General features: G+C 46.5%; 1 long non-coding RNA gene across 6 annotated transcripts in view; it reads right to left on the bottom strand.

The window, feature by feature from the left end:
* Positions 1 to 3,122: 3,122 nt before the first annotated feature.
* LOC113251999 (uncharacterized) overlaps positions 3,123 to 12,766 on the bottom strand; it is an 86,530-nt gene continuing 76,886 nt past the window's right edge. For all 6 annotated transcript variants that reach the window (XR_003314678.4, XR_008957932.1, XR_008957930.1 and 3 more), the window contains 2 exons: positions 7,264 to 7,383; positions 3,123 to 6,270 (listed from right to left, as the gene is read on the bottom strand). This is a non-coding gene — a long non-coding RNA (uncharacterized LOC113251999). The remainder of the gene's footprint in view (positions 6,271 to 7,263; positions 7,384 to 12,766) is intronic.

Here is a 12,766-nt window from a genome sequence, read left to right as displayed (position 1 = left end):
CACCCACCCCCATCACATAAACTAATTCCTTAAAATGAATCCTTTCTCTTGATAGATAGATATAGGTATCGATACAGGTGATAGAGATAAAGATAGATGTAGATATATGTATGCTTGTATATGTGTCTATATATCCTATGGAATTTATTTCTCTGGAGAGCCCTGATACGTATCCCAAATGTCCTCAAACTTCTGAACGGACACACAAACTGGTTCATCATCCATGCAAAGGAATAATGCTTAGCGAGGAAGAGGAATTAGCTAGGCAGGCAACAATAGGAATGAACCTCATGCATCATGCTAAGTGAAATACACCGCGTTCAAAAGGCTACATGCTGTATGACTCCGTTTGTATGAAAGTCTAAAAAAAGCAAAACTAGAAATGGAAAGTGGTTGCCCGAGGCTCAGAAGGGCTGGTGGAGGAGTTGACTACAAAAGGTATAGGGAGATTATGAGGTGTGATTGAATTGTTCTATAGCTTGATTTCATAATGGTTACATGACTAAATTATACCTTCATAAAAATGTGCTAAAAAATGAATAGGAGGCAGTCATGTAAAGAAAATTATTCCACCGAAAAGAAACTATATGGCAACATAAAATTGCCACCTTAAATATATTAATTCTGCAATATAGTAGCTATCTTTTTTATTTATTAAGTTGTAAATTTTAATTCCAGTATAGTTAACATACAGTGTTATATTAGTTTCAGGTGTACAATATAGTGGTCATCTTAAAAATGCTGTCATAAAAAAAATAGTATGTCATGTCCATTAAACTTAAGATATGTACTCTACATAAATTAAATATGCCTTGATTTTTAATTTAAATATTGTTAGTTAAGAAATTTATACAAAGGGGCGCCTGGGTGGCACAGCAGTTAAGCGTCTGCCTTCGGCTCAGGGCGTGATCCCAGCGTTGTGGGATCGAGCCCCACATCAGGCTCTTCCGCTATGAGCCTGCTTCTTCCTATCCCACTCCCCCTGCTTGTGTTCCCTCTCTCGCTGGCTGTCTATCTCTGTCGAATAAATAAATAAAAATCTTTAAAAAAAAAAGAAATTTATACAAAAAAAACCACCAATAAACTGAGACTAATAAAAACAACAAAAATCCCATGTGGTTGTGTGTGGCTAGTTAATTTTTCACTGCTGTTTAGTATCGCCTTGTGTGCCCATTGCAATTTATTCATTCTTCTTGTAATGTGCATTTTATGCTATCATGTATGGTGTTGCTATGAATATTAAAGAATGATTTCATAAAATATTTGTCCTTTTCTTGAAAATCTTTAGTTACTTCCATTGCCTACAGGATAAAAGGGGGGACCTTTGGACTGTATCAATAGGATGTCCTGGGCTCTGGCTTCTGTCTGGATTTAGCCAAAGGGGAGTACCGGCTAGGCTTGCCAGATAAAATACAGGACACCCCGTTAAGTTTGAATTTCAGATAAGCAATAATTTTTTTAGCAGAAGTATTTCTCGTGTAATCTGGCAACCCTTGTACTGGCAGGAAAGGGAAAAGAGAAAGGGAATCACATTTATTCCCCAAACTTCCCACCTGCTGGGCCACTGCCATAGTAGGCTGGCTGGCTGTCCCAATCATAACTTGCCTGGCAGCCCTCAACACACAGCTCTCCAGCTTCTAGGAATCGGTCCTTCCTCTTGCTCCGTCAGGCCTAAAAGTGGTAGTTAATAGCTCGCGGCTATTATTAGTATCGGGATACTGTACCAACTTCTTGCTGTTACTAAGTCCTGCCCACACTTTAGTAAATAGATCCTGATTCATTTCTTTTCAACTCTCTACTTTGAGTGTGTTGTCTGGGCCGTGCTGGAGACAGACAAGCCTGTGCCTCGCTCTTTGAGACAGAATACACAGATCTCCCCCGCCCCTTTTTTTTGGCACTCCCACAGCAATTTGTGTATACCCTTATAAGTCCTGGAAGGAACTTATATGGGACTGTCTCTCAGGCTCAACACACCAGATCCAGTTAAGCCCCTCTGATCCTTTCTGCTAGTTGGTCCCTCTTCTCTCCTTTGGGGTGGGATCTCCTATCTTGCTTTCCTCTCTGCACCTTTGGTATGAGCCCTGTACTCTGAGCTCTCTAGGCCCCAGGTCTCTGAGACCTCAAGAAACCTTTTCTCTCTGAATAAACCCAGATCTTGCAACAGAAAGGTGTGGCTTTCAAGGCCACTGTCTTAGTTAAATGTTTGAAAAATCCACTCAGGAGCCCTGTGAACTTCTATGACCTTCTAGGCCTTCGTGCCAGACCCTGACACATTCTTCCCCATGAGATGAGAAATGTTACTGTCTTTATGGATGAGGGCCGCAGGGCAGTAAGAAAGTGTCAGGATAGAATAAAGCCTCAGTTACCTCCAAATGTTAAGCCACAGCGAGGTACCTAGTAAGTGAGGGTTCAGTGCTTAAGAAAGATTTAAAAAGAGTTAATAATACCGGTGCCTGGCTGGCTAGATCAGTGGAGTGCGTGACTCTTGATCTCGGGGTTGTGGGTTTGAGCCCCACGTTGGGTGTAGAGATTACTTAAAAATAAAAATTAAAAAAAAAAGACTTGATAATACAAATAGTTAACCCCTTATTGAACGTTTCCCCCGGGCTGAGCACCGCACACACTACCAGTCTTCAACACGCCTGAAAGACAGTCAGGCGTGCCACCTGAGTTTCAGCTCCGGCCATCCTACCCTGCGCTCTGGGATGCCAGGCTGGGAGTCTGCAAGCTACGCTTCTCCTTCGTCAGAAAGAGTTTGGAAGGTGAAGGAAGAGAGACTTGCTCCTTCCTAAATCTGCTTGCTGATCGCCTCGGAGCAGCAGATGGCTCCAGTTTCCAACTTCTTTCCGCATTCCTGGCACAGGCTGGGGGAGGGGAGCGGGGAGGCCTGCACCTCGCATGTCTGAGCCCAGCTCCACAACACCCCTCCTCCAAGATCCCGAGGTAGCATGTGGCTGGGAGCCCCCTCCTATAAATTTATAGGCTCTTGTGATGGATTGTTACACCGGTGACCCCCGATGGATCTTGCCTCCTGAAATCCAGGCCCTCGAGCGGTCCCCTCTGGCAGGACTCGGGCTAGATCAGGAGATGGGCTTTGGCGAATGGGAGCAGACGGGAAGCAGAGGCTGGATGAGCTGGACGAGCATCTGTACTCTGGGATCCCTTCTCTCAGACTGTTGCCACCAGTAACCTCCTTGAACATGAAAGAGGCGGAGAGAGATTGAGAGAAAGGCCAACGCCTCAGATGTCCCAGCCTCCCTTCCAGTGGAAGACTGCTGCATGAATGAGTCTAGGCGAGACCAGCGGAAGAACTGCCTAGCCAACCAGCTAACCCCGAGGGGGTAAGTCTCTAAGCTTTGGGGTGGTTTTTGAGCAGCAATAGGTCCTGAAGCAGTTCTGGTAATCCCAGCCTCTTCCCTCCACCAGAGGGATGGTGGCTGCTTTCTGTAGCTATTCTCCATGACCTCAAGATACCCGTTTTGTTCTCTCAGCCTTCCAACACATGTTTCACGATCTCCCCATGTTCTCTCTGTGAACTCAACTAGCGTAATTTCTGTTTCCCTGACTGGACCCCAGCTGACACAAGTGCTGTTATATCCATTTTACAGATGAGAAAACTGAGGTTCAGAGAAATTAAGAACTATGCCAAAGGTCACTGCTAATAAGGGCCCCAGGCTGACTCCAGAACCCTTGCTCTACTCCATGGTAACATTATTAATCTACAGCAATAGGTAATTGTACTGTATAATAAACAGGTTGTTCCAGATTATTAGGATGACGATTATAATGAAGTGGATGTCACCACAGCAAGGGCTCTGTTCAAGATCCGGAAGGCTCCAGCTCCTGAGCCAGCAGAGGGAGCTCTGTCCCTAAGGACCCAGCCAGAGGCTGGCTGACCCAGAGGGGAAAAAAGATAATTCCCGTCATGGTCACAAGATTTGGAGCAGCTCTTCACCATTGGACACTTTATGCTCCTTGAGGGAAAGGGAGAAAAAGCAATGTGACAGTCATTAGACCCCAAGAACTGTGTCCATTTAAATTGTCGAAATATGAAACTGGGGCCGCCCGGTGTGAAGAGGAGTGTCCTTCAGGAGAAGGAGTTCAAAGTTCCTTCCTGTCCTCCTCCCACCTTGTGCCTGATTCCACTCCAAGGTTAAGAGGAGTTTCTCTGGGGTCAGCCATATTTGCCAGGGACAGAGTAACTGAGTAAAGAGACCTTGTCCCCGTCCCCGTGTGGTTCTTTCCTGAGTTCCTTCCTGTAAGATAATAACAGGAGGAACATAGGACAGGACTGCTCCCTCCTGGGAGAGCTTCTGGCTGTCTGGCCTGTCCTCCCTGCTCCCTTGGCTCCCAGACCTGCACCAACTCTGCACTTGCTCTAGAAGTCTTCTCGCTCCTGCTCTCTGGAAGCACTCTCCCTGATGATGATGGGTCTCTGTGAAACCAGCTCTTCCTCCCATCCCAGCGGCAAAACCTGAGACTCAAGTCTGAGCTCTGGAGTGGTAAACACTAGACCTCAAAACCTGTAAGCAGATCTCACAGCCCAACCAAGGTGGGGAAAAGAGGGCAGCACGGGGCCAGGCCCTCTTACCTCTTCTCCCTGCACCAGGGCTTACAGCGAGCACTCATGGGTCCCTTGGCTTCCCAGCTACCTGTCGTGGCCTCGGATTTTGGAACTAGATCTAGGTAGAAGCAATAAGCCAAAGATCGAATTTGGACATTCTCGACCTCCCCTAGCCAAAATGCCATTTTAAAAAATGAGGTAATAGGTAACACATACTAAGGAAATTTATCTTCTCATAATTCTGGAAGTAGGAGTCTGAGACCAAAGTATTGGCAGGATTGGTTTCTTCTGAACCCATCTCCTTGGCTTGCAGATAGCTTCTCCCTGTGTTTCCACATGGTCTTTCCCTGTGTGCACCTGTGTGCTAATCGCCTCTCTCCTAAAGATATCATCACCTACCCTAATAACCTCATATAACTTAATCACCTCTTTAAAAATCCTCTCTTCAAAGCCAGTCACATTCTAAGGTACTGGGGCTGAGGACTTAAACACATGTTCTTTGTGGAAGGGATGCAATTCAGCCCTCCATATAGACCACGTATGTCAAAAAATAAATAAATAAATAAAAGGAAATCCACATCCCAAAGCAATGTAGTGAAATTGCTGAATGTCAAAGACAAGGAGAAGGTCTCAAAAGCAACCAGAGAGAAAAGCCACACCTCGCTAAACTGTAGGATGCCTCTCCATCAAGCATCCTCAGATCCAGCTTCCAAATGAGCTCAGCCCCTGGCCTGTCTCTCAAGAGGTCTTGCCCTGAGATTTGCCTTCTCTGAATTTATACGGCATTCCAAGCCTGTAATGTGGCTTTTCTGTTCACCTGCAGCTGAGGGGGGCTGGCAAGGTCACCAGACCTCAAATCTGTCTCCCACACACACCAAAAATTAAAAACCCATTTGGTTTACAGCATCACTTTAAAATCGGATGTGTGTGGGGGTAGCTAAAGTGGACAGATGGGGTCTGCATAGTTGTCAGTGTAGGAGATGGGGTCGGTCAGTATGCTGAGCTGGGAAAAAAAAAAAAAGTAGCATAGACAGGATATAGTTCACAGTTTTGCCAAAGGTCCTGAAGGCAGGTGTCTTTGGTGAGGGAAAATGTTCCCTGCCACCCCTGTCTCTAGTGCTCATGGTCACCAGTGCCTGAGGCCTGGCATCTTACAATTTAAATTGTTGTGGGGGGTGGGGCGCCTGGGTGGCACAGCGGTTGAGCGTCTGCCTTCGGCTCAGGGCGTGATCCTGGAGTTCTGGGATCGAGCCCCACATCGGGCTCCTCTGCTATGAGCCTGCTTCTTCCTCTCCCACTCCCCCTGCTTGTGTTCCCTCTCTCGCTGGCTGTCTCTGTCTCTGTCGAATAAATAAATAAAATCGTTAAAAAAAAATTGTCGTGGGGGGTTTTTGATCTACTGGGGGGGGGGCAGCATCAGTCTTAACCCCGATTGTACCAAACATTTGTCTCTGTGCTAGGCAAGACCTCGAGAGATGATTGGTGAGCTGACTGATGGGAAACCCTGGAGAATCTTTGTCTGCCAGAGCCTACAGCGGACTCCGACCTGCTGGGGTGGGGTGGGGGGGTTGAGGAATCAGAACCGAGCTGTCCACCCACTGCTGTAGCCGCTGCATCCACCACCGTCCCCTCCTGAGTGGCAAGAGGCCTCCACCTTCTCCACGGACCTCCACTTCAGTGCATTCTCCACGTCGCGGTCAAATGATCTTTTTGAAAAAATAAGAATCAGACTACATCACTGTTTTGCTTAAAATCTTCTGTAACATTGGGAATGAAATCTAAACTCTTGGCTGTGGTCTGTGAGATCCTGCAAGATAATGGGCCCCATTGGTAGAGTTTCTTCTCTTTCTCTTCCTCACTATGATCCAGCCATCTGGACTTTTCTCAATTCATCAAACATAGCCAGCTCTTTCCCACCCCAGAGACTTTGCCCTTGTTCTTCCTTTTGCTGAGAATGGTCTTTCCCAGCTCTTCCTGGTGCCAGGCCTTTGTCATCTATTAAAACCCAGCTTGTATATCCTCTCCCTCACCTCCGATGGGAAGTGGATTCCCCTAGTTAGTCTTTATTTCATCCCTGTTTATTTCCTTCTTGGTGCCAATCATAAGCTCTACTTGTTTTGTTTGCTTGCTCTGTCTCCCTATCTAGAATCTGATAAGACAGGGACCCACCTCATCTCTTGCCCGTTGTATCTCTAGCCCCCAGCACAGTGTGGTGCATTCAATAGACTTCACACGCTGGGTGCTGTCCAGCTGGGGTCCCTGGACCCTGCAGAAGAATTCTTACACTCCAAGGGAACCCAAAGCTCAACAGAGTCACAAGAACTGCACCTGTGGCCCAGTCCAGCTCAGTTCCCAACCATCCCAGCTACTCTCAAAATGCAAATTGACCCCAGGAGCCAAAAGTAGTTGAAATGCAGAGCTAGCAACAGTTTACCTCCATAAATTCGACTCCCTGTTGCTCATGGTATTAACTCTGGTTTCAGGCACTCCCACTTCAATTAAGACTTGGCACACTTCAACATACCTCTGAACAGCAGGACACTGATTGAATTCGAGGTGCCAGGAAGCCAAATGGAAAAATAATAGTAAAACCACTGGTCCTTTTACATTGTAGTTAAAAGCTTGAACAAACAGCTATTACGCCTCCTCTAATGTTCTATTCTCTTCCAAATTAATCTGGAATAAGTAGAGTAACTTACACTGTTTTTAACCTGCCCCATTAGGCATGTCCAGTGTGGTCCACGGTGCTCTCAATGTGAGGCTCCACTTTGTCACCCAGCTTCACTGCTGGCATGCAATGTGGGTCAAGTTTATAAGATCTGTAAATGTTGAAAAGAAGGTTTAATTATTCAAATGGCTTTCTGCGTGTATTTTCAAATAAAACTTCTAAACAAATATGTAATTCTATAATTAAATTGTTCCTCCTTTGGTCATATAACTAATGGTACACCCATTCAGTGAAATACTGCTCAGTTATTTAAAAAGAATGAGGGCAATCTATACGCATTAATATGGAAGCACGCCCAAGATTATTAAGTGAAAACAGCGAGTTGCAGAACAATCTCTCTGTGTGCATGAGTATGTAAATATATTTTCTTGCAAGCATAGAATATTTCCGGAAAGACACCCTAAGTCATCGCTGGAAGTAGAATGGTGAGGGATGATAATCGCTAAAGTATGTCAGGCGCTTGCTCGGAGCCCGCCATTGCACCAAGAGTTTTCCAAATGCCTACATTTAATCTCCACAATGACCCTGAGAGCAGGGACTTACTATTATCCCTCATTTACAGATGAGGAAACTGGGCCAAGAGAAGTAAAGTAACTTAACTTCAGTGTCCTATATTGAGGGCTACATATATATATTTTTTAACCTTGAATTTGCATGATTACTTTTCCATCATAAAAAACTAACTCCGTGATGATTTAAAATCGTTCCCTCTTGGATTTTGAAACCAACAGGGGCAGGGAAAATGCTGAGTCTCACCAAGTTCTATTACACCAGCATAATCAATAAAATACCATAATACATCAAAACCCAGATTGTGTGGCTTCTAGCTCGTGCCCTTTTTCCGGCAGCCTTGTAGGGAGAAGGTGGTAAGGAGCCGCTGAAATCATAATGAGGACTCCGCAGAAGCAGGAGCCCAGGAATGAAGAAAGGCAGGGGGAGGCCGTTCTGATTATGGATGAGCTGACCCCACTGCTCACCACGGTGACATGAAGGGAGGCCCCCAGACTGATGGGTCGCACTGCCCCCAAAGTAGCCTAAGCAATTCAAGATCAACCACCAGCTGCAACCTTTTATCCAGCCCCCCGCCGATAAAACCCATTATTATTAAACACCTGCTACAATGCCTCCCACTAGCGCTTCGTTCGACACCCACGACAGCACAGAGCTCCGTTATCCCACTTCAGCAGCAAAGAATCTGGCACTTTGGGGAAATTCAATAATTTAAGTCCCACAGGAAACTGCAAGGTTGGGACTCGAAGGTAGGTCTGTCTGGCTCCCTGTTAACTCCAACACTGGGGCTCCCATGGGTGAGCTGATGGCAGCCGGATCTCCTATGTTCAGCCCTCCTTCCTAAGGACTTTCACCCAAATTGTGTAAGATGAAAGAAAGAAAGAAAGAAAGAAAGAAAGAAAGAAAGAAAGAAAGAAGGAAGGAAGGAAGGAAGGAAGGAAGGAAGGAAGGAAGGAAAGAAAGAAAGAAAGAAAGAAAGAAAGAAAGAAAGAAAGAAAGAAAGAAAGAAAGAAAGAAAGAGAAAGAAAAACTGCAAGGCTCCTGCCTCTGAGCCAATCTGTCTGCTCCCCAGTCCTCCACACTAGAGGAACATGGCTAAAGAAGCATCTGCTACCAGATCGCCCTATCTCCACCCGCCTGCCGACCTCCGAAATCCCCCTGTTCTGCCGCTCACCAACCCCAAATTCCGGAACTCCGCCCCACTGCAATCTGAAGATAGTGTTCAGAAACTCCAGGGTCTGCGACGTTCTCGGAAGGGCCCATCATGCCCTGAATCTCACGCTCTAGAAATCCGATGTCTTGAAGACAAGATCCTGCGGCGGGTCCTAAAGGACTTTCTAACGCTAAAAATAATGGTGACGGGCAAAGGCAGACCCGGCCAGTCTCCTGCCGCTCCCTTCCTTGCACTTGAATACGGGGCTGCCTGGAGTCACAGGTATGCACGCGCGCACACACACCGTTTTATTTTTTATTTTTTAATTAATTAATTTTTATTTTTTTAAGCTTTTAAAAATTTATTTGTCGGAGAAAGAGAGAGAGAGCGCAAGCAGGAAGAGTGGCAGGCAGAGGGAGAAGCAGCCTCCCCGCTGAGCAGGGAGCCGGATGTGGGACTCGATCCCAGGACCCTGGGATCATGACCTGAGCGGAAGGCAGACACCTAAAGGACTGAGCCACCCAGGCGTCCCCACACCCCTTGTTTTCAACCTGGGGGTCTTGGCTTGCTCTTCCACCTGCCTGAAGTGCCCTGGCTACCTGCCTTCGCACGACTGGCTGGACACTCAGCTCGGAGAGTGTGTCCTCCACCTCCAGCTGGGCTAATGCTTTCCCACCGCTAGGGTTTACTGCCCATCACAGGGTTCCTAGCCCGTGACATTGAAATGTGGCTCCCACTTTGGACCTCAAGTCTCAAGCTGGCGCCCAGGTTGCTCAGGGTCTTGGCTGATGTCCGGCATCCCAGGGGTGCTCGGAGCAGGTACGGCACCCTGTCCAGCGGTGGTGTTCGCAGCCTCCCGGAGGCCTCTCTGAGGTGTCATGGCGAGGTTCCCGCGGGGCAGACTCATTACATAATGCCAGGGCTTGTAAGTTTGCTGCTTATCCGAGGTGCATCTGCACGAAGCTGTAATTGAAATAGCTTCCAGGATGGAAAAAATCACTTCTAGAATTTAATTTCCAAGCTTGTGGCCTGGATCGTTCAAGCTGATTACAGGAAATGGTTGGAGCGCTCATGCTCCCTGTGCTGGATCCAGATGGGTGTGTTTACTAGGCTGAGAAATGTTAATCCTGTCTTTGGCCCCAGAAATGTCTGGCATTCACTTTGGAGGAGAAGAGAAAAATAGTGTAGTACAGCCAGTTAGCCTCCGTTATATTTCTCTTAAAGAATGTTTACTGGAAACAAAGTGAGGGGGGAGCGGTCTGCCAATTTGAACCTGGAGGGGCTGGGGGACCTTCGCTGTTCAGGACTTAGTGTGCGGCTGTTATTTTCAAAGGGCAGAAAAAGAATTTTGAGCACCATCAACAGCCTGGCCCATGCCGAGAGGGCTGAATGTGGACAGAAGGAGCACACCAGGAGAACGGAGCCGAGATGTGAATCTGCTCTCCACTGAGGGGTATCAGTAGGACCGTGCATGTGGTCAGATGATGACTTGACAAATACTAGCTCCACGTTGACTGAGCCCGGGCTTTTTGCCAAGCATTATGCTAAAAACTTCACATTCCTCCTGTCATGTGATCCAGTAACTCTTTGCAACAGCTACCAATTTTATCCCCATTTACAGTTGAGGAAACTAAGTTTCAGAGGGCGACTTGTCCGAAGTGGTACTTGGCCAACACTTCCACAACTTGACACAATTTTTAAAAAAACCCCTATGGCCGTAGCGCAGCTAGCCCTGCCTCAGGCTGGCCGCCCCTCCCCTGTGTAGTGAGAATGCACTTTCCTCCAGCTGGAGAACAGCAGGTGCCCTATGGGCCCCTAGCAAACGTTCTTCCGCACGGCGCTCAAGACCGCATAGACGACAGATTTATTAACTAAATGAGTGACCAGCCACTGCCTGCCCGGTCCAAGCGCTCTGAGAGTCTGTCTTTGGTTATAAGTGCAGTAAGCAGTGAGGGAGAGGAGTAGAGCTTTCTGGGCCTCCCAGAACGCTAAGGTGACAGCGAGGAGGGGAGGAGTCCCTCTTTGTCAATCAGGAGTGCGTCCTGATGCTGGCGCCAGAGAGAGCGTTGAACCCCCCTGTGGCCCTGGAGCTCAGCCCTGTGACTCATCCCCGCAGCCCCTGCCTTGCCTATGCTGTGTGTGGAGCTCTGTAATTAGTTAATGAACTATCTGAATGATATTTCTCTAGTCATTCAACCAGCCCCGTCCTCAGGGTGTAATTGTATTTAAGGTTATTTAAAAACATTGTTGTATCCAAATAGAGTTTACATCAGCAGACAGCCTGATTAGTAATCCTGCTATCCCTGGTGTATCTAAATCGTGCTATAAACTGCCTGGTGAGTCGTGCAAAAATGGCTGCCCCAAGGAGTTCCTCTCCCCCACCCCAGCGGGGCTCTGCTGCCAGAAACAACCGAACGTCTGAGAGGGGAAGTGGCAAAAGCAACCTGTGGCCAGAATCCAATTACCCTTGTTTCAGAACAGACTGTTTTCAGAGGATGTCTCCGCTAATTTGATGCTCGTCTTTAGACATGAACCAACTCTTCCTTATCTTTGCAAGAAAATATGCTGACACGGATCTTGGTCTGTCTTCCTTTACCACCTTTTTTGGAAATATGAGTGATACAGTTAAAAGCCTGGGTGTGGCTTGCTGAGCATCTCCAAGCCTCCATTTCTTTGTCTGTAAAATGGGAATCATCGCAGTCATGAGAGTTGACATTTTAGTGCACGGTTCCAAGTGTTTTGCATGAAATTATTTCATATGGTCCTCAGGATAACTCTGTGAGATAGTATTAGGTACGGTAACTAGGTACTATTATTATCCTCACTTTTCATGGCAGGAAACCGAGTCACGGAAAGGGTCACTAACTTCTCTAAGGCCACTTCCCTGCAACTAATGGAGCCAGGATCCAAATGCAGGAGATTTATTCTAGAACCTTTGGAGTAACCATTCTGCTAGTCTGCCTTTTTTTTTTTTTTACAAGATTGTGAGGATTCAGTGAGATTCGCTAAATAAAGATTTACTGTGTCAATACTGTTCTAGGTGTGAAAGTTAAGGAAAAACCCCTGCCCTCAAGGATCTCACATCCTAGTAGGGAAGGATTCTCCATGTAAAGGATTTAGTGCTACGCCCAGGACAAAGCCAGGGCTCAGTTCCAGCTGTTAGGGCTTTAGAAGTTTCTGCGTATTTTGGTTATATATGTACATGTTGTAATGCTCCTATTAGATTATAAATTCCCTGAAGGCAGATTAATTTCTGCTTCTTTTCTGTATGCCTTCCAACTCCTACTCCTTACATGTAGTAGGTAGTCAGTAAACATTTATTGAATAAGCAAACCTATTGATCCTGTAATACATGAAAGAATTACAAAAAGTGCTTTCTCCATGTATCACTGCAAAAATTCTCAATGCAAAGTCAATCTGTAGCTATACCTGCAATGTAGAATTGTGCATCCATGTCAATTGTTAGGAGGATCAAATGAGATGTGCATGAAAACCTCTTTGAAAACTGTAACGCACCAAAAATCGGTAATGTGTTATTGGTATATGTGATACGGAGAGGGAGAGAAAGAGAAAGACAGAGAAAGACAGAGAGAGAAAAAGACAGAAACAAAGAGAAAGACAGAGAGACACACAGAGAGAGACACAGAGAGAGAAAGAGAGACTTCTGTGCTTCCAGGGGAGCCGATGCTAATCCCAGGGCATGAACTGCCCTTCCTGTGTGGATGGGAACCCACCAACCACACAAGGCAGCAGTGAGTAAATAGCAAGTATTTGCACACAAGCCAACACGAGGAAATTTTCTTGTAAAGAA

This window comes from Ursus arctos, unplaced genomic scaffold (genome assembly GCF_023065955.2).
Source record: "Ursus arctos isolate Adak ecotype North America unplaced genomic scaffold, UrsArc2.0 scaffold_7, whole genome shotgun sequence".
NCBI classification, from domain to species: domain Eukaryota; kingdom Metazoa; phylum Chordata; class Mammalia; order Carnivora; family Ursidae; genus Ursus; species Ursus arctos.
This window is presented reverse-complemented; position numbering and strand designations above follow the sequence as displayed.